The sequence below is a fragment of the Corapipo altera genome, unplaced genomic scaffold, assembly GCF_003945725.1.
Source record: "Corapipo altera isolate COAL_440 unplaced genomic scaffold, ASM394572v1 49, whole genome shotgun sequence".
Taxonomy (NCBI): domain Eukaryota; kingdom Metazoa; phylum Chordata; class Aves; order Passeriformes; family Pipridae; genus Corapipo; species Corapipo altera.
In genome coordinates this window covers 19,871,473-19,897,358 of record NW_020884879.1, presented here as the reverse complement: position 1 = coordinate 19,897,358, position 25,886 = coordinate 19,871,473, and positions in this window count along the sequence as shown.

Here is a 25,886-nt window from a genome sequence, read left to right as displayed (position 1 = left end):
ACTTCAGTGGGAGCAAGCTACTGCTCTTCAGCTTTAAATTAATATGTGCAACAGCTGAGAAAATGTAGTGTAAAAATTTGCTTTGAGATCTTCTTCAGTTATCAAAAAAGTAACTTCACTACTATGAGTGCCATAATTCTTCATCATTTGAGTGTGTTGCCACATCTAGGAAACACTGTAATAGTGTTATTAGCCTTGTATATCATCATTATTTTCTCCATATCAAACTGCTATCCCTGTGAAAGTGAATACTTCAGCCTTAGCGATGGTGAAATCAAAATCAAAATCAGCAGTATTAGCATCTCCAGTATTTTAAATATATCCTTGTTAAAGCTGACAAAATGATTTTGCAACATGCAGTCTGATCACAATTTGGAAAATGGAGGCTTGGAGAACTGACTCTCCCCTTATCCCATGGGAGGTGAACAGCTGATGGGAACACTTGGAGCCCTGAATCCAAATGCATCTATTCATGAGAGGCTATTCTTCTGGTTGCCCATCCTTTCCAAGATGGGGATTATATAATTTGCTTTGCATACTGAAACACAGTGACCTAGTAAAAAGGTGCATATAATTTAAGTAATGAACACAATAGATGCTCTAGCTAGCACATTATGTGAGCTAGAATTACAGGTGATTGATATGTATGAAAACAATGTCTATAAGCAGAAATAAAAAAAGGAAGAAAAAGTTTTATCTTATCAATAAATGGAACAGAGTATGTTCTCTATGTTATAATACCCGAGGGTAAGTGCCATAACAGAATTTATATCCACATGACCAAAATTTATGGAAATTGTTAGGAGAAATCTATCTTGATCATCTCACCTCTGTTTTGTTCTAGATATATTTCTTCCATTCATTAATAGGTAGCCCTTTGTTATTTGTGTCTCTGTTTCCTGTGAGTAACTCTAGCTAACTAAGCCCTTCTTTGAAAATGAGGATGGGTTTTCTACCTACTTTTCTTACATAAAGTACAGTCAAAAAGTCTCTCTTCTGACATCAAGGAACCTACATTTTCATAAATTATAATCATTATTTCTCTTATTTTTAAGCAAACCTTTTCATCATCCTACCCATTTTTATACTATCAAACACGATGAAGTAAATAGTCAGCCCTGGAAAAAGGTCAGTACTGTCACTGTTATGTGCTTATCAATTGTTTGAAATTAAAAGTGTATTTATACTTGGCTCAAGAGTAGGAATGTAATTTCATTCCAGTACAGATTGACTACAGCATTTTTTCACAATTATTTTACCTTGTAAATAACATTCAGTTTTATGGCTGATGGACGAGAATATTCAAAAATGTTATATCAAAGTTGTGGTTTAATGGATTAGTTAGCTTTCAACAAAAATATTTTTGTGTGGAAGTCCTGAGGTTTCCAAAATAATTGTCAAACATAATTTGAAAACAACAAACCCCATTTATATTTCCAATCCTAGAAGTGTCCCTGGTCTTTCTCCTAGGCAATGTTAAATCAGTTGTTTGAGAGCCCCATTGTCCTTCATAGTTTGGGTTCTGATATTGACTTGTCCCTTACTGCATTTCAGTGGTAATTTTATTTTTTTCTCAATAGTACGTTACAGAACTTCAATCAGAGGAAAAACAACTTTGTATCTGAGAGATACTGTCCAGTAGTGGAAAAAGTCTTAGAAATAAAAGTAGGAAAATTTACTTTGATATTTTTTATAGTCAAGAGATTCTGTGGCAACCTGTCTGCATGATCTTCTCAGTTTCCAGTGAAGAATATGTGCGTTTCATTTGAGGACAAAATGAATTTGGTTTGAATTATTTGCCAAGTTGCTGAGTTCTGTGGGATGTGCATGGAAGAACATGTTCTATGGATTTGGGATGTAATTTCTATTTGGAGCCAACTTAGTTCAAAGATCACAGTGTAAGAATGGGAAATCAAAGTATCAAAGTTGTTTCAATTTCTGGTTTCAGTTTCTGTTTTCAGTCTGGCAAAACTGGGTATGTAGTATTTTGTACCTGAAATTGTCTTTCAGCGCTGCATATACATGCACAAATAAAGACTAATATATATATATATATATGTATACAAACACTTATGTAAGTATGTATTTAATATGCCTAAGTATTTGGCAGTTTAATATGGAAAAATTACTTCTGGGATAATGGAAGGGTTTCACTTAAACCTTAAGCTTGAAGTCATTGATTGGATGGAGAAAATATAAGAACAATCTATTTTTCTTCAGTGAATCACTTTTTGCTATATTATGAAGTGTTCATTCCTGGAATTTTAAGAAAAACAGTATAGAGTATAAGATGACAACCTCCTAAAATCACGTCTCCTGCCTGCTCTCTGCGTAATTCAGTAATCTCGATATTGAAACGTTCACACATAATTCATTGTAAATTAACACAGAATACCTATGACACCCAGCGATTTTTTACTATGTAATTTGATCACAAAAAAAGAGAAGTTGAAAATCAGCAACTGCAATGTCTAAGGACCCATCTTCTCAAGAAGGGACATGCTTTTATAGGTTTTCTTCAGATTCATTTTGAAACTATTTTTCTAGCCACTTGAACCAGAATTTGGAGGTGAAACTACACACATTTTAATTTTTGTCGAAAACTGTGAAGAAAATAAAATATCTGTGTTCATATGACTGAAAAAAAAATGAGGGAAGACTATATCATAGAAACATTTAGGCTGCCAAAGGCTTCCAAGATATCTTGAGAAACTTCACTGAGTGGGAAAGATGGTGAAACTAAGCAAAAGACATTTTCAATTACTTCTATATGTAAGATTTTTTTAAATAGCTGCGGTTGAACTATTTAACTCTTCTTTGAAAACCAAGATCAGACACAGATAAAGTCAGGACAAAAATAGAGAGCTTGGGCTAATCTAAACCTGAAACTGCATAAAGTAACTTAGTTCAGACCTTAAATTATCAAGAAGTTCATCTAAAGGCTGACCATTTGTTGTTTTGCAAATTTTGGCTTTTGCTTGTCTTGAGAACAAAATGTTTGCACGCTTGCAATATTGTTTTAATGTAAACAATGCAGTCTCTAGATCAGCTGTGTTCCCACAGACAGGAGGATGAGAGCTAAAAGATTTTAAAGATTGCTACTCACAGAAAAACTCTCATCAAATGCTTTAATATAAAATGCCTCAATCACTGGCAAATTCATAGTGAATTCAGATGCTAGTGTCCATATAAGAAAAAAGACAAAATAACCCCAAAAACCTGTTAATTTCAAAATACTTTGGTTTAGAAAAAAGAGATATGTTTTAAAGGCTAAACAGATTTAAATACAAGTGTAATAAAATGTTTAATTTCTATTCCAGGAAAATATTCCAGTCTGACAAGCCTTAAACTTAAAAAAATATTCACTAGTAAAGTGAAACTTTCAATTCCTAGAACCACAAACAATTTTTTTCCTAGACTGTCAGTGAGACAGAACCAATTTTTTTCTGCAGTCTTACATATTAGTTATAGAGCTAGAATGATGGAAATGAAATTTATTAATGTGGATGAATGTGTAGTTACTTATTAATGTAGATGAATGTGTAGTTAATATTTCAGGTAACTTATTAAAATATTACTTAAAATATTCCATTAGTGGAATAAAATATTTTTTTTAGTAAAACATATTTGTCACGAAATATATGTAAACTTTGTTCTGAGCAGTGAAGATAGAAGGATGTTTCTAACTTTTTCTAACCTTTGCATCTTCTTATACTGCTTCTGCTCCTGGGCCCACTAGCACAGAGGAGCTCAGGCTGGAGTGTGGCTCTGCGCTCCAGGTGCAGCACTCCCATCACCTCACTCCTTCTGCAGGGTGCTCTGGCAGATAACTGTGACTTTTTCACAGCTGCTCTTAATTGGGTTTGCTTCAGTTTTAGTGCCTATCTGATTTCTTTCTTGCTCCTAAAGGGATCTCTCTGCAGGAGGGGCTAGAGCATCTTTGTGGAAAAATTATTTTTCTTTTACGATACATCCTTTTTGATCTTTTCTCAGGCATGCAGCTGAGTGGACATTAAATCACATTCTCTTGATGTGGCAAGAATAGTGCTGTTTGGTCTCAATTGGCATTCATACCTAACCAGTCACAAATTTCTTTGACCTGGAAACAGAAAAGGCTGTTTCCAATGACCAGAGTTAAAGACTTCCTACACCAGATTATAGACTTATTAATGATTCATTATTTCTCAGTCCTCTTTTTGGGTCTAATGTTGCCCTTTGATGTTTGCTTTTAATCTTCCAGTATAAACAATCACACTGAAATCTCATAAACCAAACCCCAGAGCAGCTAGTATGACATTTGCTCTTCTTAGATAAGGACAGCATGAATGTGGTTGGTTTTATTTACATTTGTAGAATTTTAAACCTCTAAGAGATAATAAATGGCTGTATTTCATTTGTTTCAGTTAAAATCACAAAACAAGGATATTTATCCAAAATTTAGAATACCTTACTCCTGCTTATGGAGCAGTGGGTTGTAGCTGTGTTGTGTGCTGTTTAATCAAACTGGATCCAAAGAATGAAAAAATATGTTCTTTTTAAGAACTGGAAAGGACTCCACCTTATTTTGGTTTTACAACACCCCCCATTTTCATTCTGGACTACAAAATTCAACAAATGAGTACATACTTCAAGTTACAGTTTCAAGAAAAAGGTTTACAATATTTCTTAGACCTCAAATTTAAAAAAATCCTATTTTGTGTCTTGGATAGATTGGAAGGATAGATTGTCAAATTGCCCAATAAAACTGAATTCTTTATCCAAATATCTGTCTTTTCTCCACTGTCATTGGGGAATTTCCAGAAAACAATTCTGCTTTTTTTGTAAGTCTTGATATTTTCTTTTAATTTAACTGTTCACTGGGATTTCTAAAACACAGAATCAAGGACTGATACTGTAAATGAAGCCTTCTTTGTAGGAATGCGAATTTTACATAAAGTGTAATCAGAACCTTTATGTAAAAGGACTATCACTGGGATGAAAGTGAAAATTAAGAATGCAGATGACATCAAAACCCACAGAAATGTCAGGGAGACGATAAGAAACAGGAAAACCAAAAGGACCCTTAAGTATGCACCTGGAAATTGCAAAGGAGGTAGATTCTGTGCTGTGATGCATTTCAGCTCTATCCACAGCTGGTTGAGCAATCAAGATGGAGAAGTGTTAATTTTGCCCTGTTTGCCTGCTCAGAACTTCTCAAACTATTTGGGGTTTTTTGTTAATGTTTTTAGCACTTGATTAATACGAAAATGTTCTCTTCTGACTATGAGGTCTTACCAAGAAACTGACTCTTTAAGAACTGAGCATGCATAGTTATTACCTCTCTAAATATGATGCCTGTGTTGCTTCTGTCTTGGTTTTGATGGGTTAGGAGCAAGCATGGGTGAAACTAGGTTAAAGAGGCATGAACTTCACAAGAAAGCAAAACTATGAGCTTGGAAAAGAAAATGTTTTGCTTTAATAGATTTTTTACTACTTCTAAAATCTCATTGAACCTTCGCGTGTAAATAATGCCGAGGTTTTGCACATGTGTATGCAATTATTTAAATGCCTCTTAGCTTATCCAGGAAAACTTTCCTACAGCTGGAAATGCTTCAGTGAGTTGAGTTACTGCTGAGGGACAGGGACTGTTTCCAGAAATATGGAGTCCCAGAGGTGGTCTCACAACAAAGCAGATGAAGGGAGCTTTCAGGAAGGTCAATAACATGGTGCACTTAAGGACATCCGTAGAAGACTAAATCATCACCTTTTCATTTCACAGAAAACAATTGAAAAGGCATGCCTTCTTTTTCCATCTGGTGAAGAATGAGTCAGTGAGTCTTTTTTCACCATTTCTGTTTTATTCAAGGCAAATATGTTCATCCCTGTTGAATGTAGAACTCTGACAGTAGAGTAGCAACTTTGCACTACAAGAAGAAGGACCTTTGTTCACAGGAGGAAGAAACCTTCCTTATAAGTCTTGTGCTGTGTGCACCTTCAGCTATTTGAAAATCAGGTGCCTAGTCTAAGCAGATGCAAAAAGAGAGTAGGATGAATCAATACCCAGAGATAGCTACTTCTCTTCACTGACTACAGGGACAGTCAAAATTATTGGCTAAGATGTAATGCCTTTCAAATGGCTAAAATTAAGGGAGGTGATTCCCAGCCAAATCCTACTGTTCATGTGCAAGGATGCTGGGGTTTTTTTCCACATAGCTGCACCAAGCCTTTTCTTTGTTGTTGTTTATTTTATTGGTTGTTGGATTTTTAAATTTTTTACTTTGTGTATGTGCATTCCAAGCAAAGCTGAATGGAAGAAAATGGAAGGAAGTAGCATTCTGTAAAGAATCCATTAGGAAATAATGCTGAGAAGATCTGTAATACATACTTGGTTATTAATGAAAGATGAAGGAGAATGTTGCTCACCAGACCTCTTTGCTGACTGCTGATGTTTGGTCATTGCTGAAGGTGAAGAAGAAAAATCTGGGATTCACCTTAAAACAAACAGTCTGTGCATCAGAATGTGGAATGTGGAGAACAGAATAAAAGGAGCAAATTACAGCAAAACATGCCACGGTGTATGGATACAGAATGTGTTACAATAGGCTAATAATGAGTATATGTCCCATGTGGGGAATCAGACATGTCAAGGGATGGGATAGATTAGGTCTCCAGTGATCTATTGAGAAGGTCAATGACTGGAGAATATGACACCACCTATGTAATTATGAGAGATGAAAAGGTGAAAGAACATGAAAGCAAGTGCTTTTATGAGATGAAAAAAATCCCTCACAATTAAGTAAAATACTTGTATTTGTTAGTACAATTTATTTTTCCATTTATCTATACCTGATTTCTATGTTAAAAGTGTAAGTAGTTCTTACATGTAATATTGATTCTTTGATGACATGTACATATTAATGGAGTAATATGCCCCTTTATCTTGTAAATTCTTGGGTAATTGAGAACATGAATCAAAATCTAAAAATAAGGCAATGATTGATTGCTTTCTTGTGATTATCTGAAGATTATTTCATTAATCTCTAACCTAATAAAATAGAAAATTGATTATTTTATTATATTTTATTTTTATTATTATTCTCAGACATGAGAATACCCATACTGGGTACAGTCTCCATCACATACAGTCCCTGAATTTGAGAACAAATAATCAAACCTGCTAGGTACTAGTGGAAGTGCCTTATGCACTCAGTATAGTAGGGAAGGTCAGCTGGGAGATGATGGTCATGGGAGGTAGTGATCTAGGCAGGTATATAGCCTTTCCCTGACCTGCATCACGCTGCTGCAAAATAATTCCACTGGGTTGTCACATTGCTCCCTTCCATCCCCTTATCATCCCACTGCTGACTTTTCATATCACATTGAATGTGAAGCACTTGACTTCACCTTGAAGGCCCTTCAAAGCTGCACCTTTCCCTACAGATCATCTAAAATTCACAGAAAGTGTCATCTCTCAGACCTTATAGGTCGCTGATGCCAGCTTCAACTTTCACTTGTTAACATTTCAAACAAGCAATTCCATGTGTTCTCTCACTCTTCAGTGAAGCTGCCTCATTACCCTCTGTCAGACCCCAGGGAAAGCTCTCCCTGGCCCGAGGAGTTGTGACAGTTTCCAGACAATGAGTCTGCTGCCAGGCTGAGCCCACTGTTAGCTGTGCTGCCTACTCAGTGTCCCATCACTCCCATCTCCTCCCTAAAGGGTTATTTCTTCTTTCGTGTTTTCAGGGTTTTGCCCCTTTTTTTCTACCCAACCCTGTATAAAACCAAACAAAATGGGGTCCTTGTTGATGACTCCTGAGCACTCACAAAATAGTAACTTGTAAGAACAGAAATGTGACTGGCACTAAGGAGTTTAGTTATTTAAGATCTGGTAATAGAAAACCTTGATTCACTAAAGAATTTGTCAGACACACTGTTCAATAAGATGTATTTCTGTCCCACTAACTTCAGATGGAGAGAGTGTATATTTATTTTTAAATGTGTGGTTAAGAATCTGGATGAATCATGCTGTTAAACAAGTCATAATTTTGGTGTCATCAGCCATTGCATATGCAGGTCCCTTGTTGCCACCCTCGCTCTTTGAGCCCCTTGCAGACACTGCACAGGGAATGCCATGGGCACAGCAGCAATTAAGCATACAAGCAGGAAAAGTGGAGAAGGCTCTGTTCTAGGGCTGGTGCTTGGCAAGAAGGTCGTGTCTTTAATTCGGGGTTAATTGCAAATGACCTCTGTTTTTGCATAGCTGCATTCCATGCACATGAGAATAAAATGAAAAGGAAGTGGAAAGTGACATATGGAGATCAAAGGGAAGCTAGAGGCCTGGAAAATGAAAATTATCTAGCACCCCTAAATATGCTCAGGCAACCTGTCATGTTACAGAACAAGAACATAAATTTTTCTTCTGACAGACCTTTCTGTCACCTTTGTGATTTACTCTATGTACCCAGTGCAGAATGGGAGAAAATGTGTTCTGCATAGCAGGACAAGGCAAAGGAGAGCATTATTAGTTGCTTTGAATGTGTAGGATAAAATACTTTGGGAGAAATATAGCAGTGCTGAGTGTATTCTGCAGAGTTGCAAATGGACAATAATGGTACTGTATAAATTTCTGTCTTATTTATGGAAGGCCCAACTGATTGTATTTTGGATTTTGCTGTTTAGGATGGCAACTATGCACTCTGCTCATGTGAGGTTCCTATTTTGATCCTGTAAAGTATGGGGCTTAAATAAAGCAGTAAAACAAAATTTAAAGAATTCAAAATGAACAGATGAATGCACTCTTCATAAATGTTTATATGTGGGCTGGACTGCAGTCTTGTAGATCTCCTGGCACAGTTGTAGAAAGTCGGGGTGCCATCGGAGCTGGTGTGATTAATTAGTCTGAATCTACTAATGCCTCTTTGCACATGTATCAGTTTTGCTCTTTTGGCCATGTGACACACAATTCCACCTTAAGTCCAGGCCCCTGCTGTTCCCTTCTGCCTTGCTGACTGCTCTGCCCTTCTGCAGGCAATATTCAGCCCCAGTGGAGCAGCTTGCCTTGCCTTGTCTGGGACTGTTAACAAAACCTCTTCTTACCACTGTGACCACTATGCCAGGCAGATCCTGCGTGACTGTGTTGGGAAGGGTACCAACCTGCCAGTTGCAAATCAGAAGTGCGCCGTGTGCATTTTAATGGTCCATCTCTTCCAAGCTTGGCAAATCTTCCTCTGTGTGAGTCATACTCTTGACTTGCATGCATGTGAGCTCCTGGAGGATTAACAAACATTTCATGCTTTGACCCGAAAAGCTGTGTTTTAATGAGCTGTCGAAAAGCCGAAGTTTCCTACTGCAATACAAGGTATCCTATATAGCATTGCAATGGGACAACTGTTTGTAAATTTTAGGGGCATAATCCCTAAAGCAGGAGGGAGCTGCCTTTTCTTCCTAAGCTAAGCATCCAACCATTAACCTGGCGCTACCACCATGTTAGCCATTAAACCATGTCCTCAAGTGCTATATCCACAAAACTTCCAGGGATGGTGACTCTGCCACTTGAAGAAGCAATCTGTTCCAGTGCTTTACAACCTTTTCCATGAAGAAATTTTTCCTAATATCTAATCTAAACCTTCCCTGGTGCAACTTGAGGCCATTTCGTCTCATCCTGTCACTTGTTACCTGTGAGAAGAGACTGATACCCACCTCACTGCAACCTCCTTTCAGATAGTTCTTCATTCACCCATGTATTCTCACTCATATACACAGTTATGTGTATACTCACAAAGTGCAATTCAGATTAGCCGTGTGAAAACTAAAGATCAGATTTTAAGGCTATGTTGATTTTACAACGGCAATTTATTTAATAATTTTTGAAACTAATTGCTCCTGCATATAACAAAAAAGTATTTTCAGTCTTTGTGGTGTATGTTACAAGAACCAGTAAATGACTGAGAAATAGAGAAGTTTGAGGTTAGAGTTATCAATTATGTCTTCATTCTGAAGTGTTTTATACTGTCTCTGGATTAAGTATTATATTTGAGATAAATCTAAGTTAGTTATAAAAGCAAAAGAACAAGCACAATAATAAGCTCAGGTTCCTTGCCTTAATTAGTGAAAAAATTTTTTATGCCCTATACAATGTGATGATACACTGAACTGATCCAGTCTCTATCTGCAAAATAAAACAGAAGAGAATGTACAGTGCCTTAAGCAAAAAATGATAGATAGGTTCTAAGAGAGCTTTACAAACACATAAACAAAAATTACTGAAAAATCATTCTTGAAAAAAAAAGCTAAACCTCATTACTAGGCATCAAGTAATATCTATATAGAGATGGCTGTGCTGGTTTTGGCTGGGGTAGAGTTAATTTTCTTCAGAATGACTAGTATGGGGCTGTGTTTTGGATTTGTGCTGAACACAGGGTTGATAATATAGAGATGTTTTTGTTGTTGCTGAGCAGTGCTTACACAGAGCCAAGGCCTTTTCTGCTTTTCACGCTGCCACGCTGGTGAGGAGGCTGGGGGTGCCTGGGAAGCTGGGAGGGGACACAGTCAGGACAGCTGACTCCAACTGACCAAAGAGATATTCCACACCGAATGGTATCATGCTCAGTATATAAAGTGAGGGGAAGAAGGAGAAATTGGGGGACATTTGGATTGATGTCATTTGTCTTCTCAAGTAATCATTGCGTGTGATGGCACCCTGCTCTCCTGGAAATGGCTAAACACCTGCCTGCCCTTGGGAAACAGTGCATTAATTCCTTGTTTTGCTTTGCTTGTGTGTGGCTTTTGCTTTCCCCATTAAACTGTCTTTATCTCAACTCACAAGTTTTCTACCTTTTACACTTCTGATTCTCTCCCCAGTGCTGCTGGTGGAGGAGTGAGCAAACAGCTGTGTGGTACTTGGTTGCTGACTTGGCTTAAACCATGATGATCTACCTATTTTCCAGCTCTTCTTACTTTACATCTCACATTTTGTCCCTGAAACCAATATAATTTGAATAAATTAAACTATAATTTTTGTAACAACTGCCTTTTAAAAGGAATTGATTCATCCTTCCTCTTGCCCTCAAGTTGACTTCCAATGCAACCACTCCGAAATGCCGTAATTTATTGGAATTGCCAATGTGGTCCATTAAATTGGTCTGCATCAAACAGTTTGCTAATGACACTGAGCCTTGTTGGCTGTTTTTAACGATTATCTCAAATAGTGTGTGATAGTCTCCTCACATTGATCACAATGTTGTCTCCTTTGTGCCTCTGGCAGCAGCTGTGTTTGTCCTCTCTGGGATGCTTTACTCCACCGTATGTTATTGATAGACAATGATCATCCTTTCCTGGAGTAGGAATGCAGAATAAATGACCTCTACTGTTCACTTTTGCAACCATAATCATGTTATGTGGATTCACAATCATGAGCTAGATTTTGTACTTCATAAGAGAGGTTGCAAAAAATTTTACATAGAATAATAGACACTTCAAAGCAGCCCTTGAAATGAGAATCCCTACTTATGAGAGTAGGCATGGCTGGATGAGACTCTGGATGACTGGAAGAGATGGTGGTTGCAATTGTGGGGACATAGGTAGGAGAAGATGTTTTTATTGACCTAGTCAGGAGATAACCACATGAAGCAGTTTATGTCAATACTTTGCTGCTTGACATCATTTGGACCCATCATTGAAAAAACTACTGTGGTTTAAACCTTACAAGTTGTGTTCTTCCTCTTTCTTCTTTGTGTTTACTTTGGAGTAGTTTGCTGTAAGTACCATGGCAGAAACTGTTTAACTTCATGGTATACCTCATGACCTTTCTTATGCATTTCAATGAACCTGGTCTTTGAAGTCTTCTACTGCTTTTTTTATTTCTTGGTGGGTGCGAGTGAGTTAAATTGGATCCGTCACTCACAGAAAGAGAGGAATATGCTTGTTTCCCACAGATTTGTGTCTGTCATCTTCATTGACTGACATTAACAGTCATTCCAGGGACTGGAGGTAAATCCTTTCACTGACAGCAAGGTAATATCTAAGTGGTTGGATTGAACATCCTTACATCTCTGTGTTCATGCCTGTTCCAGGCCTGACAGTGTTGGCAGCTGCTCACCACTTCGTAACACCTACCCTCAATATATGAAATATATATAATTTGAGGCAGGAACTACTGAAAGCATAGCCTTTTTATGTAACCAAGAATAGAAATAGGTTTAAGCAATATAGTGTATATAATATAATTAAATCCTTCTTCAAAAGATACATATTTAAAGATCTGTAAGGTCTTTGTTTTGAATTGGCCTGTAAAGATCTTGCATGTGATGAAGCTGAGAACACACTAGCCTATGGAACTGCCTAACACAGTATCTACTCTTCATTACAGTAAATAATTATGGGACTTATTTTTAATGGACTCTCGGACCCTGGCGGTTTGTGTTTGACCTACATGGAGTGAACCATCACCATGATTGTCTCAGGTCCTGCATGAATTTTTCTCCTTTCAGAGAGTACAACACCTTCCCAATTGATAAAGCAAATGATATGAAGAATGCACGATATGGAGGATTCCCTATTTTCTCTCCACATGGCTGAACACAATGACTTAAGGGATAGAGGGCAGTTGTGATAAGCTCCCGTGTGGCATAGCATAAGTGTCTCCTCCATGACTCCCACACTCTCTCCTGGTGCCCTGGTATAAGAGGTACCAGACTCTAGAAGTGGAGCTGAACAATAACAAGAATGATGATTCATCTAGGCCGAAGGTGTCACTGAGGTTTTCAGCCTATGCTCTATGTAAAACCGCTTCCATAAAGAAAAAAAAATGTCATTGTCATAGGAGACTCCCTTTTGAAGGGAATAGAAGGCCCAATATGCAGACTGGACCCACTTAGGGAAGTTTGCTGTCTCCCTGATACCTGGGTTAAAGATGTAGAAAAAAGTTTCCCACCCTAGCATGGCCCTCAGATTTTCATCCATTATTGATTTTTCAGGTAGTCAGCACCGAAGTTGTAACAAGAAGTCCAAGGGCAATCAAGAGAGACTTCAGGGTCTTGGAATGACTGGTTAAGTGATCAGGAGCACAAATAGTGTCTCTGTCCTTCCAGTCTCACTATAAGAAGGACATTGAGGCACTGGAGCGTGTCCAGAGAAGGGCAAGGAAGCTGATGAAGGGGCTGGAGCACAAATCCGATGAGGAGCAACTGAGAGACCTGGAGTTATTTAGCCTGGAGCAAAGGAGACTGAGGGGAGATATTTTTGCTCTCTAGAACCACCTGAAAGGAGGCTGTAGTGAGGTGGGGGTAAGTCTCTTCTCCCAGGTAACAAGTGATAGGACGAGATCAAATGGCTTCAAATTGTGCCAGGGGAGGTTTAGCTTGGGTATCAGGAAAGGTTTCTTCACTGAAAGGGAGGCAGTTGAGTCACCATCTCTGGTAGTATGTTAAAGACATGTAGATGTGGCACTTGGGGATATGGTTTAGTGGTGAACTTTGCAGCGTTGAGTTGACATTTGGACTTGATGATCTTGAGGTCTTTTCCAACCTAAACAACTCTATGATTCTACAAATCATCTAGTAACAATAATTCTACTCTTCCTGGAGAACCATCATCTGTGTAGTATGCTAGTGATATCCAGAAACACTGTATTTTGAAGCACTTAAAGGCAGGTCATGAGATTTATTGCTATTCTAAGAAATGTTTTATTCAGAGTATATCCACATAATTTGTTATACTATTTTGTCCTCTTGAGACAAATCTATCTCTGACTATACAATTCACCAATGAGATATTTTTTGAGTCAGTGGGAAAAATGACTGGGAGAAAATGTCAAAAAAACCCTCCCCAAGTTCCATGAAAGAGAAGTATATAAAAATACTGATGATTATCTGTTTTATGTTACATCGTGCTTTATGCAAGAAAAAAAAAGAAACTCCAAGAGAAATGTTCATGAAAAACCCTAATGGGACATGATCTAGAAATAAAAAGATTATTTCCGAATAGAACTGACATCAATATTCACATGATTCTTAGAAATAATAATGCATATTTCCTTCCAAATAACTCCATTCAAGGAGTTCAAGTTTAATTTAATTCCCCAAGTTTGAAAAATGGTTAACCAGTCACTGGGGAGTTCTGAATTATATTTTTGGAAATTAAATAGAGCTATCCTCAGATAATTATTTACTTGCTACCTCAATTGTCCAAACAGAGCAAATTTCAAACTCTACCCAGTGAGAATAATAAGCCAAAGAATGTTTTAGTGCATGCAAATTGTAAGACACTTCAAAGGAACAAACAAGACGCAAATGTTAACAAATGAGTATATATTTGCATGATCTCAAGTCCACATATCTATCCAAATTGGCTTTGCTATTGACCTTTGAAACAACTTGCTTGCATACAGGTAGTAGATATTTGTCAATACTTTGTTTCTAAACATCCCAGGTCTTCCAACTATCTCAACTAATCCAGTTTTCATGCTTCAGGTCAGGCAAGTCTGCTGCAGACTCCTCTAAGATCAGGTGTAAGAACAAGAAATTATATCGTGTTCTGCTTTTTGAGTGTTTGACTTGTTTCTGGGCTCCAGAAGCAAAGAGAAAGAATATTTATGTGGGGAAAGAAACAGACTCTAACAGACAATCAGGCAGACAAGCCCCATGGCAAGCACAGGAGCCTGACCATGAATAGCTATACAGCAACATCAACTGTAAACTTGATCTAGTACATTCCAATCAAATCTGTCATTATCGTGAATACTTTGAGCCCCATGTTATATGCCAGTAAGGAATATTGTGGTGTAACCCCAGGGGGCAAGTAAGCACCACCAATCTGCTTGCTCAGTCTCCCCTGCATTGGGATGGGGGAGAGAATCAGAAGAGTAAAAGTGAGAAAATCATGGGTTGAGATAAAGACAGCTTAATAGATAAAAAAAAGCTGTGCATGCAAACAGTGCAGAACAATGAATTAGTTCACCATGTCCATCCACTGAAAGCACCCTGTTTCAGCTAAATTTCCATTGAAAAATGTTTCTTAAGTTCAGGATAGAGCTTTAGATCTCAGTAAGATGAACACTGTCAACCCATCTTCACACAGAATCTGGCTGATGTAGTTCAATCATGACAAAGATTAGGACTCGAGCTTCTGTTTTAAAGAGTCTACCACATCCTGAAGGATGATACTGTCCCTAAATTACTGCGTAGTTTCTCTTGCTCGTATTCAAACCAAAATAAAACCATTAGAAAACCCCAAACAACCTACACCTGCAAATGTCATTAAATTAGTTTGATCATGAATCAAAAAACAGCTGGCTCAGGTTTCTAAGGTCATGTTTATGCCAGTATAGCAAAATGGCACAGAGGTACCTGCATGCCTACCTTCAAATATTGCAAAGCTGAATGGACACCTCCACAATATTTCAGCCCCAACCTGTTCCAGTTCTTGAGTTGTGGATGGGAGAATGCTGTGTGGTCCCTCATACGGTTTGTTTTAGCTTTTTTAAAAATTAAGAGGATTTTGTTTCCTTGCTTGGGGATGTTGCTTATTACTGTTAAATTCCAAAGAAGTATAGATTAAAAATATTTACAAGAAAACTGCTAATGTCCCAAATTTATCAAGCAGACAATCAGAAAAAAAAAGTGTGCTTAGTTTAAAAATATTCCATGCAGCTTTTCAAACTCTAGTTCAATTTATTTCTTTCAGTTTTGAGGTCAGATGAGAAATACATCCAAACTAGGGAAGTTGGCTGAATATTTTAAATAATTTTCCAATACTTACTGAGAGTATCGTATTTTCTTTCAATAGCCTTTTTTTGTACACTTTCCATTAAAATCTGAGGATCAAATGGCTGTGATTGTCTGACATGACTGGCAACAGAAAATATAAACAACATAGAGGAGTAATGCTCATGTATAAACCAATCAAGAAACAGGAAAAAAATGCAATCATTTTTTATCACTTAGAAAAAAGTAATGCTTTTGTATGTATGGCCAGTCTTCACGAACGAAGATTTGGGAAAGGTCTTTACCCTTCAAGCCTGCACAATGGATTTTTTAGGTGAGACACAGTTTGCGCTCAGCTGAGCCCGCCCTTTAATCCCAAGGTTCATCTACCGGGGCCAAGTGAGCTCGGACAGTGACAGCGAGGTCCTCAGGACGTAGGTTTGTTTAGAGTGACCTTCTCTTAGATGGATGGCCTTACAGGGCTGACGAGCTCCATCTGCCCGGGGGAGTTTCCCTACCTGGGAATCGAACCCGGGTCGAAGTGGTGAGAGTGCTGCATCCTAACCACGAGACCACCAGGGGTCCCATAAAAAAGTAATAATATTCAGATAAAAAGCGGTCATCTTTTTGTATAGTTTATCCCATTTCTCACAGAGCAGTTACGGAAAACTGTGCTCAGAAGAGCTAGTAAGGAATTTCTTACTGTCATCTTGTCAGATATTTCTGGGAGAAAGTAGAATAACTGTGTTTGCCTCTTTTTGCAGAATCCCAGAATTGGTAGGATGGAGATCATCTAGTCCAACCTCACTGCCCAGGCAGGGTCCCCTAGAGCAGGTTATACAGGAATGTGTCTGGTTGTGTTTTGAATATCACCAGAGAGGGAGACTCCATTATGTCCCTGGGCACCCTCTTCCAGTGCTCTACCACCCTGAATGAAAAGTTCTTCATCATGTTGAGGTGGAACTTGACTTCTCGTGTTTTATTTTATGACCATTACTCCTGTCTCTGGGCACCACTGAATAGAGACTGACACCATCCTCTTGGCACCTGCCTTTTAGATATTTATATGCATCGGTGAGATCCCCTCTCAGTCTTCTCTTCTCTACACTAAACAGGCCCAGCTCTCCTCGTGATATGCTCCAGACTCCCAAACTTTTGTCCCTGCAAAAATCCGTGTGGAGGGACTTCAGAGCTGCTACTTAAGATATTTCTAGTTTGGACTGTATGTTATAACGTGCCTCTTAAAGCTGGATCATAATTTTTTCCTTTATCTATGTAGTAAAACTCCTGGTAGCACAATTTTCCCTGGGTTACTACATTCTGACATTCATTGTGAACCATGGAGCATGTCTGACTTCAAAGTCTTCCATTGACTCAGGCTGGCTTTTGACCTGGCTTAAAGACAAAATATAGAACTATAGTGGAAGAAAAGAACCCTTCACACCTTCACATTCTGCTTGTCACTACTCCACAAGAGAAAGGAGAGAATAAATTATTCATTGTGAATCACTCAGCCTGCCCTAGTAGGCGGCCTTTCATAGTGAAACAGCTTTAAATGAACTGCTCCCCTTCCCTCCTCTCAAAAGTGCCACCAGTTCTTAATGCATAGTGACATGCAATTAACATGATAGGCAAATGACCTAAATGCTAGATATGGCCAACTGAAGAAACTACATTTTTTTTAATACTTCTGAATATTTTATGGATATTCTTTATTTTCTACAATCAAAAGGAAAAAAAATCTTCCATGGTATTTTGTGTGTGTTAAAGGAAAACAACAATGCAGAGAACATGCTTATTGTAAAGCAGCTTAATACTGAGGGTATTCTCTTAGAAAAGAGCATTACCTACCTACAAGCAGGTAGAGTGCAAAGACCATTTGCTGTTAGCTAATCCACAATAAAATTTTCCTTTCTCTTTCTTTGCAATAAAAATTCTAGTCTAACCCCCCTGGAATGATGAAAATAATGGGAAGAATGTTTCCTTAAGCACTTTCAGTCATTTGGCATTTTCACCTGACAAGCTATTTCATGGGAAAATGTCAGAAGAGCTTTCAGTCCCAGGCTTGGAAGTCAATACTGTTCCCATACCTAAAATACACATTTCGTATACCAAATGCAGTTGGTTTGCAATCTGTTCTCTTCCTTCCTTTTTCTCCCCCCTCCCTACCCATTTATCTTGTATGTCTACTGTCCCCTTTATTGCCACATTTTAAGTGCGAGTGATCATGTTCCTGCATGCCAGGACTTAATAATTTGCCGTTATATCAGGTAACACTGCTTCCACATAACTCACAACCTACTTAACCCCTCTCTTTCTCAATTCCTCATAGACAAAACCAAGCAAAGGTTTCCACTGACCTTAATGGTTCATGAAAATAGACCTGAATTTTACAGGTTTGAACACGTTAGTAAAGAGCTATTACTTTAGCTGAATGTAAATATCATCAATCACCTTCACGGTTTTCATCCATTGTAAATGATTCATCAAGCATTAATTCTTTCTTTTGCTTACAGTCACTGTTTTTATCTTCTGAACTTCTCCTGTATAAGCTCACCTTGGTCTCTGAGGCAAAAACTTTTGCCTTAGAGGAATTCTTTTTCTTTCGGACTTTTTTTCCCTTCCCTGTTTGCGAATGCTTTTTTTCCCTTAATGAGTACTTTTAAGGCATGGTAGAATCATAGAAAAGTAAATGGTTGATAACTGGCTATAGGGAAGGGTGTTCTGTATGGCATACTAAATCTACTCCTAGGAGAAGAGGTCCTGCCTTCTGTCATAGGCTTCCCACATGCTTCCTAAGCAAGTCATTCAACTGCTCTGTTCATCCAGGAAATGGACGTTGAGATTCTACTTCTATTCCTAGCTTGTTCAGACTGTGAGGGCTCTAGGGTGGCCACTACATTTACATGCATTTCCTAATTTGCATGTGTTCCCCATAGCTTGGTCTGCATCCAAATATTAATTACAATGGTGAAGACCAGGCAGAAAAGAGGGAGTCTGAAAATAATTTCTTCTGGTGCCTGATCTTCACAGTCTCAAACAGATCACAATTTCAAGCACTCTGTTTTAACAGTTCTGTATTCTCAAATAATATTATTAATTTGTGATTGAAATCACTATCACAATGCCACAACTAGTGACAGTTTTTTATTCTGTATTGTTCCTTCAGTGAAGTAACATAGGTTTGCTTTACTTAAGGTCTTACAAATTGACAATCTACAGGGAACTGGCAGAAAAATGCAAGTGCCCCTCCCTGAGGCAGCCAACCAGGAGACAGTGACATTTGGCACATTAGCACAGCAGTGCACAAAATGAATTTCAAGTTTCTCCCTATTGATTTCCCATCTAAAGCCACTAATCCATCCCTGGCTACAGTTCCTATGAAATCACAGGAATGTGCAGTTCTAGGCTCTTGAGCAAACTTAACTGATTTCCCTCAACATGGATCCTGTTCTTTCAGAACTGATCCTTGAATCAGATGTAGCTTTACTTCTCAGTCCTGTTTGACAGACCGTACAGCTTTAATAACTAGTATCTTAAAGTTTTATCAAATGGCACTGAATAATTTATTGAGTAGAGTCTTCCCCTTTTAAACAGCATTCAGTGTGTTGCAGCACCAATTTGATCCATTGGGGCTGACCCTGGTCTTCCTTACACTCCTTCAGTTTAATGTGAGGTTTGAATCATGCTTTTTCAGAGCTTTTACAAATCCAAGACAGCTCCATTCATGTACATAGATATTTGCGTGACAGTTGTTTGCCCTCTTATTTTTAGCCTTGAGAAAATAGTTCTTTTCCTGTTGAAATATTTTTTCTTCCTTCTGTTTTGAAGAACTTAATCTCTTATAGATGATCTTTTGAGTGCTTTTAAAACACCCTGTGATGAACAGAACATGCTAACATGCAGTTTTAGTTAATCATCCCTTTGGAAGGACAGAAGTGTAGATACACCAGTGTTAGCAAAATCATGTTATTTTGAGACTGCTTACTAAGAAGGTTAGGAAAAGTCAGGACAGCAGCCTTTTATAAATATTTGAGTTATGATATTTGCTCTTATTATTATTTATTATTTACATTTCTGAAATTAAAGTAGGGAGTGTAATTTTCCTTTCAGTTAGCATGTGATGAGAATTCTGGTAGAGCTTCCTGCCTGACACAGTCTCGGCAGGAGGCACCAATTTTTTAAGACTGGGTTAGCCCAAGATAAGCCCTAGTGACATTTCTGGCTTTGGTTATCTCTGTGGGTGCCCACTGTAAGGTTCTAGCAACACCTAGCATCTCTGGAAAACTAGCGTTCCTCAGTCCAAGCAAAAGCTCCCCAAGAGTTGGTTTTTTCTGTAGGACACTAAGAAGAAAAAAAGAAGTAGGAAAGTAAGTTTGCTAGTCTTTATGTGTCTTAACACTGGTTCTTATCTTTTTTTTTTTTAGCATAAGAGCTTGTGTTATGGGTCAGCAGTGAAACAGCTGCCAGACTGCCTTTACCTTCCCCATTTGGCACTGACTTTCCTTGACTCACAAATGAATACAGTGGCTGCTCTTTCTGCACTACTATGCTCCTCTGCAAGCAGCAGCATTTGGGGTGAAGTCTGCTCTCTGAGTGTCTGCACATCTCAGCCCAGCACCTTTGCCTCTGCCTCACCACCAGATGCCTCTGGGACAACCTTCCCCAGCACTGCAGCCACCAGCCAGGACAAAATGCTGCTAAGGTGGCCATTCAATTACCTGGGAAATCAGGTTGGCTCCTGAGGGCAGGAAGCGAGTGAAAGGTCGTGAAGACACATCCTTCCCTTTGTACCACCCACCTACATCAAATCTCCTTGAAGTTTCCCAGTCCCACAACACCTCTCTGAGTCCTCTCAGGCTAGTCCTTTGTTCACAGCTTCTCATGAAACCTTTCTGATACTTCTAGGGATCATACCTGGGGCCCAGGAATGTCAGTACTGCAGGATTTCATGTTTGGTGTTGCAGATAAAAAATATTTTACCCTTGAGATGGCAATGGGTGGTTCTCCCTCTAAGAAGCTCATAGTGAGCTCTGTAACATCATATGACCTGGATTTACATCAATATGTTTCCTAGGGTCTTAAACATGACTGTGCCTAGGGCTCTATCATGGTGTGAACCCTGGCTGATAGAGCTCTGAGTGCACTTTTACTCCTTAAGGATGTACAACAAAGCAATTTGCAAACCTTCTAAAAGCAGTTATTTCTTAGGTATTGTGAGAAAAACACAGAAATAAATGGACTACAGATCATCTCTATACAAACAATATTCACTTCGTAAAGATTTTTTTTTATCCCACTTGAGCAATATTGGGCTTCTGATCAAAATCTTATAGAAACGCTTGTCCTCTTCTGTCTCTTCCTCATATATGTTTTCTTTTCTGGAACATGAAACCTCTTTTCACCAACAGATCTATAGCTGTTATTCTAGAATTATTCATATTGCTTGTATAACTCCTGTGATAAATGAAGATTTCTGAGGGAAGGTCTAATAACCATTCATTTCAGAGACTATCGTATCCATCCATTCTGGAGGACTGTCATGAAGGATACCCATTATCAAGGGATTGGATAGCCTTTCATTTTATAAATATGTTAGGGTTGAAGGAATGAATTATTAATGTGAACTAGAACAGATTTAGTAGAGTTCGATTTAAAAATTTTTATTATGGTAGTGTGTTTCCATGGATGTGTTTAGTCTGATTAGGTTAACTTTGCTTATTTGGAATTACTTCCTCTTTAACCCCATAAGGTTCTGCTTTTCATTTTGCCATTCTGTTCTTAGCAATTGCTATTATTTATTAACAAATATTTTTATCCATTATGCAGATTCTTTGCAGATTTTGTTTTCTATCTCTATGAGTGTAAAGAGAGGCAGAGAGCATGTGGGAGCTGGCTTACACTTGCAAAGACAACTAAGTCTTAACAGCATTACTAGGTTATTGAGTAAAGCAGTACAGGCTCAGAGAATTGAAATGCATCCTCATCATGTTTGCTGGGCTACCCTGTTTTAATAAAAAACTATCCTGATGATAGAACTTCAGATTTTGTCATTAGACCTTAGCATGACTTATTTTAACTTGTGGTGATTACTGCTGCCTTAGGAATAGTATCTATATATAGGATTCTATATATAAAGTGTAGACATCAGTCTGTGAACTATCTTGCAAGTCAAGGCATGCTAATTCCCAAATGAAGCCATCTTTAGCAAGCTGCTCAATGGAGCAGTGATTTCAAAAGTAAGTGATCTACATTAAGATTCAGCCAGATACAGGTTTTGGTTTGGAGTGGAAATGTATTCAATGAATATGATCACTTCAAATGTGTTTAAAATTAGTACATTTATGAGTAGTTAAAAAGCTTTGCATTAGTTCCAGTGCATTTAACACTTCTGGGGTTTTTTTGCTTTACAACTGTTGATAAAAGATTTACTCTAAGGTTTGGATCTTATGGAACAGGCTTAATAATTGGGACATATTCATGAGAAGACTATGAGAATAACATTCAGTGTGCACTCCTATAGGACAAACCTGGATAATGGGACAGCCTCCAGTACAATATCCAAGCACAGGTCTGTATGACAATGATGTGAGACAAGATAATGTACCATCTGCATTCAGCTCTATTGAAAGTATTTTTTTCTTTCTTTGCTTATTGTTTACTTACTGTGAGCCATAGAGTCAATTAAGCAAAATTAATTAGCCTGTCCTGAGACAGAATTAAACAAATCTCTATTGAGAGTATGAAAATATGCTGTGTTGGAAGAGATGCAGGAGAATTGCAAAGACTACAGCATGCTGCTAAGCATCAGTGAATATTTGACGAGGACTGTTTGGCTAATCCTTCCTTTCCTTAAAACACCTTGGTAGTGGGCCAAGGGCAAACTTTATGCCAACTTCATCCTTTGAGTTAAAGCTAAAAATAGCCCATGGTGGGGTCCTAGGTCTCATTTTCTGGCTTCAAGAGATACCAAAAGGAAATTCAACAGCTCAAAATAATCCATGTGTACCACAGCCCTTTTACAGGTGCATCTGTTTTATTTAGTTCCTATTTAAATATTTCTTTAGTGTATTGAGGATTCTTCTATAATTTATTTTAAAATGCATGCACCTGCACTGGAGTTGCAAAGAAACGCACAAAGACAATTCTCTGCTCTAGGGGTGTTTTTTAAGAGAAACAATGACTTTCTTTTCCCCTTTGCAATGCGGAAGACCAGTCCTGAGTCAGGAATGTTGCCTTCTGTTTTGGGAATAATGGTTCAGTTTGTTCTTGAGTGATTCTTATATAAACTCTATGATTTTACAACAACATTTTTGAAAGTAGTCCCAATATGAATTTCTGAAATACATGTACTAACGTGGATTTGATTGGAAAAATGGGGTCTGATCTCTACAGAGTGGGAAGAAGCTGTCAGATGGTAGTAAGAATGATGTGGCAAACATAATTATCAGAGCAACACTACTGAGATTAGAGTAATGCTTGCATGAGTGCCTACATCAAGTTGTTTTCTATCTGTTAAATGGTCATTTGTGATGGCATAGAAAATGCTATTTGGACAATGGATTTTTTTTCATAGAATGAACTAAAAATGTCCATTGGAACAGTTATTTTTCAAATGTTTTACTGGAAAATAAATCGGAATTAAAATAATTGAATTCTTTCATTCTCACCTTAGGAGAAATTTTTACTGTTGTGTCTGAGTCCACAGTCAGTTCTCTAACTAAGGATAAATGGATTCCAAATTGCTATGGTGTTAATAGGCAACAGTTGGTCATTTCTCAGATTTCAGTTGATGATGCCTTTTTATCTGTTCAGGGCCCCCCTCTGGGGTATTTAACTGTTTTAAAGCAGAAATGGGAGAAAGTCTCGAAGGCAAAGTCATGGTTAGCTCTCACTTTTGCTTCACAGAACAACCAAACTTTTCATATGAGCTGAGAATCAAATGGGAATCAATCGCATAGTGCTTAAAGCAATATCACAGTAAGGTGTCTTCCAGATCCTCCCAGGCAAGCTGTCCAACCTCTTCACTACTCGCTCTTGCTTTTTTTTTTGGCTCAGTGTAGAGTCTAACCCATTCCCCAGGTAAGGAACCAAATAACAGAAATAGGTGTAGAACAGGAGAGGAAACCAGTATTTCTTCATCCCAAGAGCATATTTTAAATAAAGAGCTACCTGAGAAGCCAGTATGCGGCCACAGATATATTTCCTTTAGTACTCTGTTTTGAAAATGCCTATGGATTAGAACATGAGGGAAAACTAGGTGGGAAAAAAATGTCTGTTTTATGGATCTAGAGGAATCTAGGAGGTTCCACACTACCCTGAGTGCATTCAAGGCACTCTTCTTCAGCACCCCTGGGACTTGAATCACAAAAATTGCTGAAGGCTGATAAGTGTTATGTCTCTAGAGGAGCAAATAAGAGGGAGTCGGAGTATACAAAATCTTGTAAATTAGTACCTGTAGGAAAATTTAAGAGATGTTTTAATATCATGATGTGATCACCACAGAATGCAGTGTTTCAGTATTTATAAGCTCTTTTCAATGCCCACATTAGGTATAAATCCCAATAGATCTCTGCTCTTTATGATCCAACGGGTAGACTGCTGACAAGGTGGGCAGCTCCTCTGCTTAGCTTGTAACCAGTATTTTGTCCTCTGGGCTTTGAGGCTGTAGCAGGCTCTTCTTTCTACTGCAGGTCCTAAGTCCAATACTCTCTTTCAAAGCTAGTATCCCGTAACTTTCCTTTAAAGACTGTTGTCGTGGAGCTGCTGTTCTCTTCTGTCCCTACATTTCCTTGTCCCTCAGTCTGAGTGGATTCAGATTGCATTCTCCACCTTTCTGGAGAGTGCTCTGTGCATTAGACTGAGGACTATGCCTGTTCAGATATAAATGGAATGAGGTAAAAAGGGGGGAAAAGAAAATTTACAATTTTAGGAAAGACAGACTGAGTAAGAGATAGAAATGAATGAGATGCATTCGACTCTGGAATCTGCTGGACTCTTTCATGGTGGAAAGTGAAAGCGACTTATTTTCAGCACTGTGGAGACGAACAAGATATTTCCTCTAATCCATTACCCTTACAGCACTTGTAAATTTCTGAGTGCTTATTCTCTTCTGTGAACAATTTCAAGGAATAGCTTTGCAGAATATTAATTTCGTGCTATGAAATTACCTGCAAAAAACGGTGCTAGATGTTCTAAAGGAGAGTCAGAGTGATGAATCTCTGAATGATGTGCAACTCGTTGTGTAGGGACACTTTGTCTATGTAGTTTTCTTCAGAATCATTGATATCAAAAACAGAGGAACAATTTTTTTTGTTAGCTTGCCATAATTTGAAGCAAAACATGACAAAAATGAGGAGGATATTTGCTAAATACTATTTTTCACTTACTACTTGTAAGAGGCATCTGAATACTGCTAGAAAAGCTAGAGGTCATGAGTTAATTATTTCTTAAACTAAGTGCTGAAGAGAAGTGACTACATGAATGCCTCTGTGACAGATGAAGTCCAGACCGTTTGCTAGTGAGTAAAACTCAGATCAGCAAAGGTTTGTGTTTTGGTCAGAGGAACAACCAAAAGCAATTTAAACAAAACTGGCTGAGAAAAAGACGTGCACTGGATTTCCTTTGTTTTTACTCTCTTCTTTTTCTCAGTTCCTTCTCTCACATTTGTCCACATTGCCTTAATACTTGCTTCACCCTTGGTCTGGATTTGTTGTTTCACAGAGCATAAAACTTGTTCTCAAAAACAGAGAATTGCAGCAAATATTGGGTAGGTCTGTGTGACATTTGACCGATTTGGATACAAATCTAGACATATCTAGACATAACTGAATCATTAAAATGCCTGGGAACATCTCTGCAATAAACAAGACAATGTCAGGGAGGGAGATAGTGCTTAATTCAAAACAATTCAGGGATCCTTAGTGCAAACAAAGACTGATCCAAAAAATGTGGTCAATAGGGTTGGGTTATATGAAAACACAGCCTTTCTAGGAAGAAAAGAAAAAAGACAGAAGGGAAGGGAAAAGAAGGGAAGGGAAGGTTTGGGAAGGCAAGGTTTGGGAAGGTTTGGGAAGGGAAGGTTTGGGAAGAGAAGAGAAAAGAGAAGAGAAGAGAAAAGAAGAGAAGAGAAGAGAAGAGAAGAGAAGAGAAGAGAAGAGAAGAGAAGAGAAGAGAAGAGAAGAGAAGAGAAGAGAAGAGAAGAGA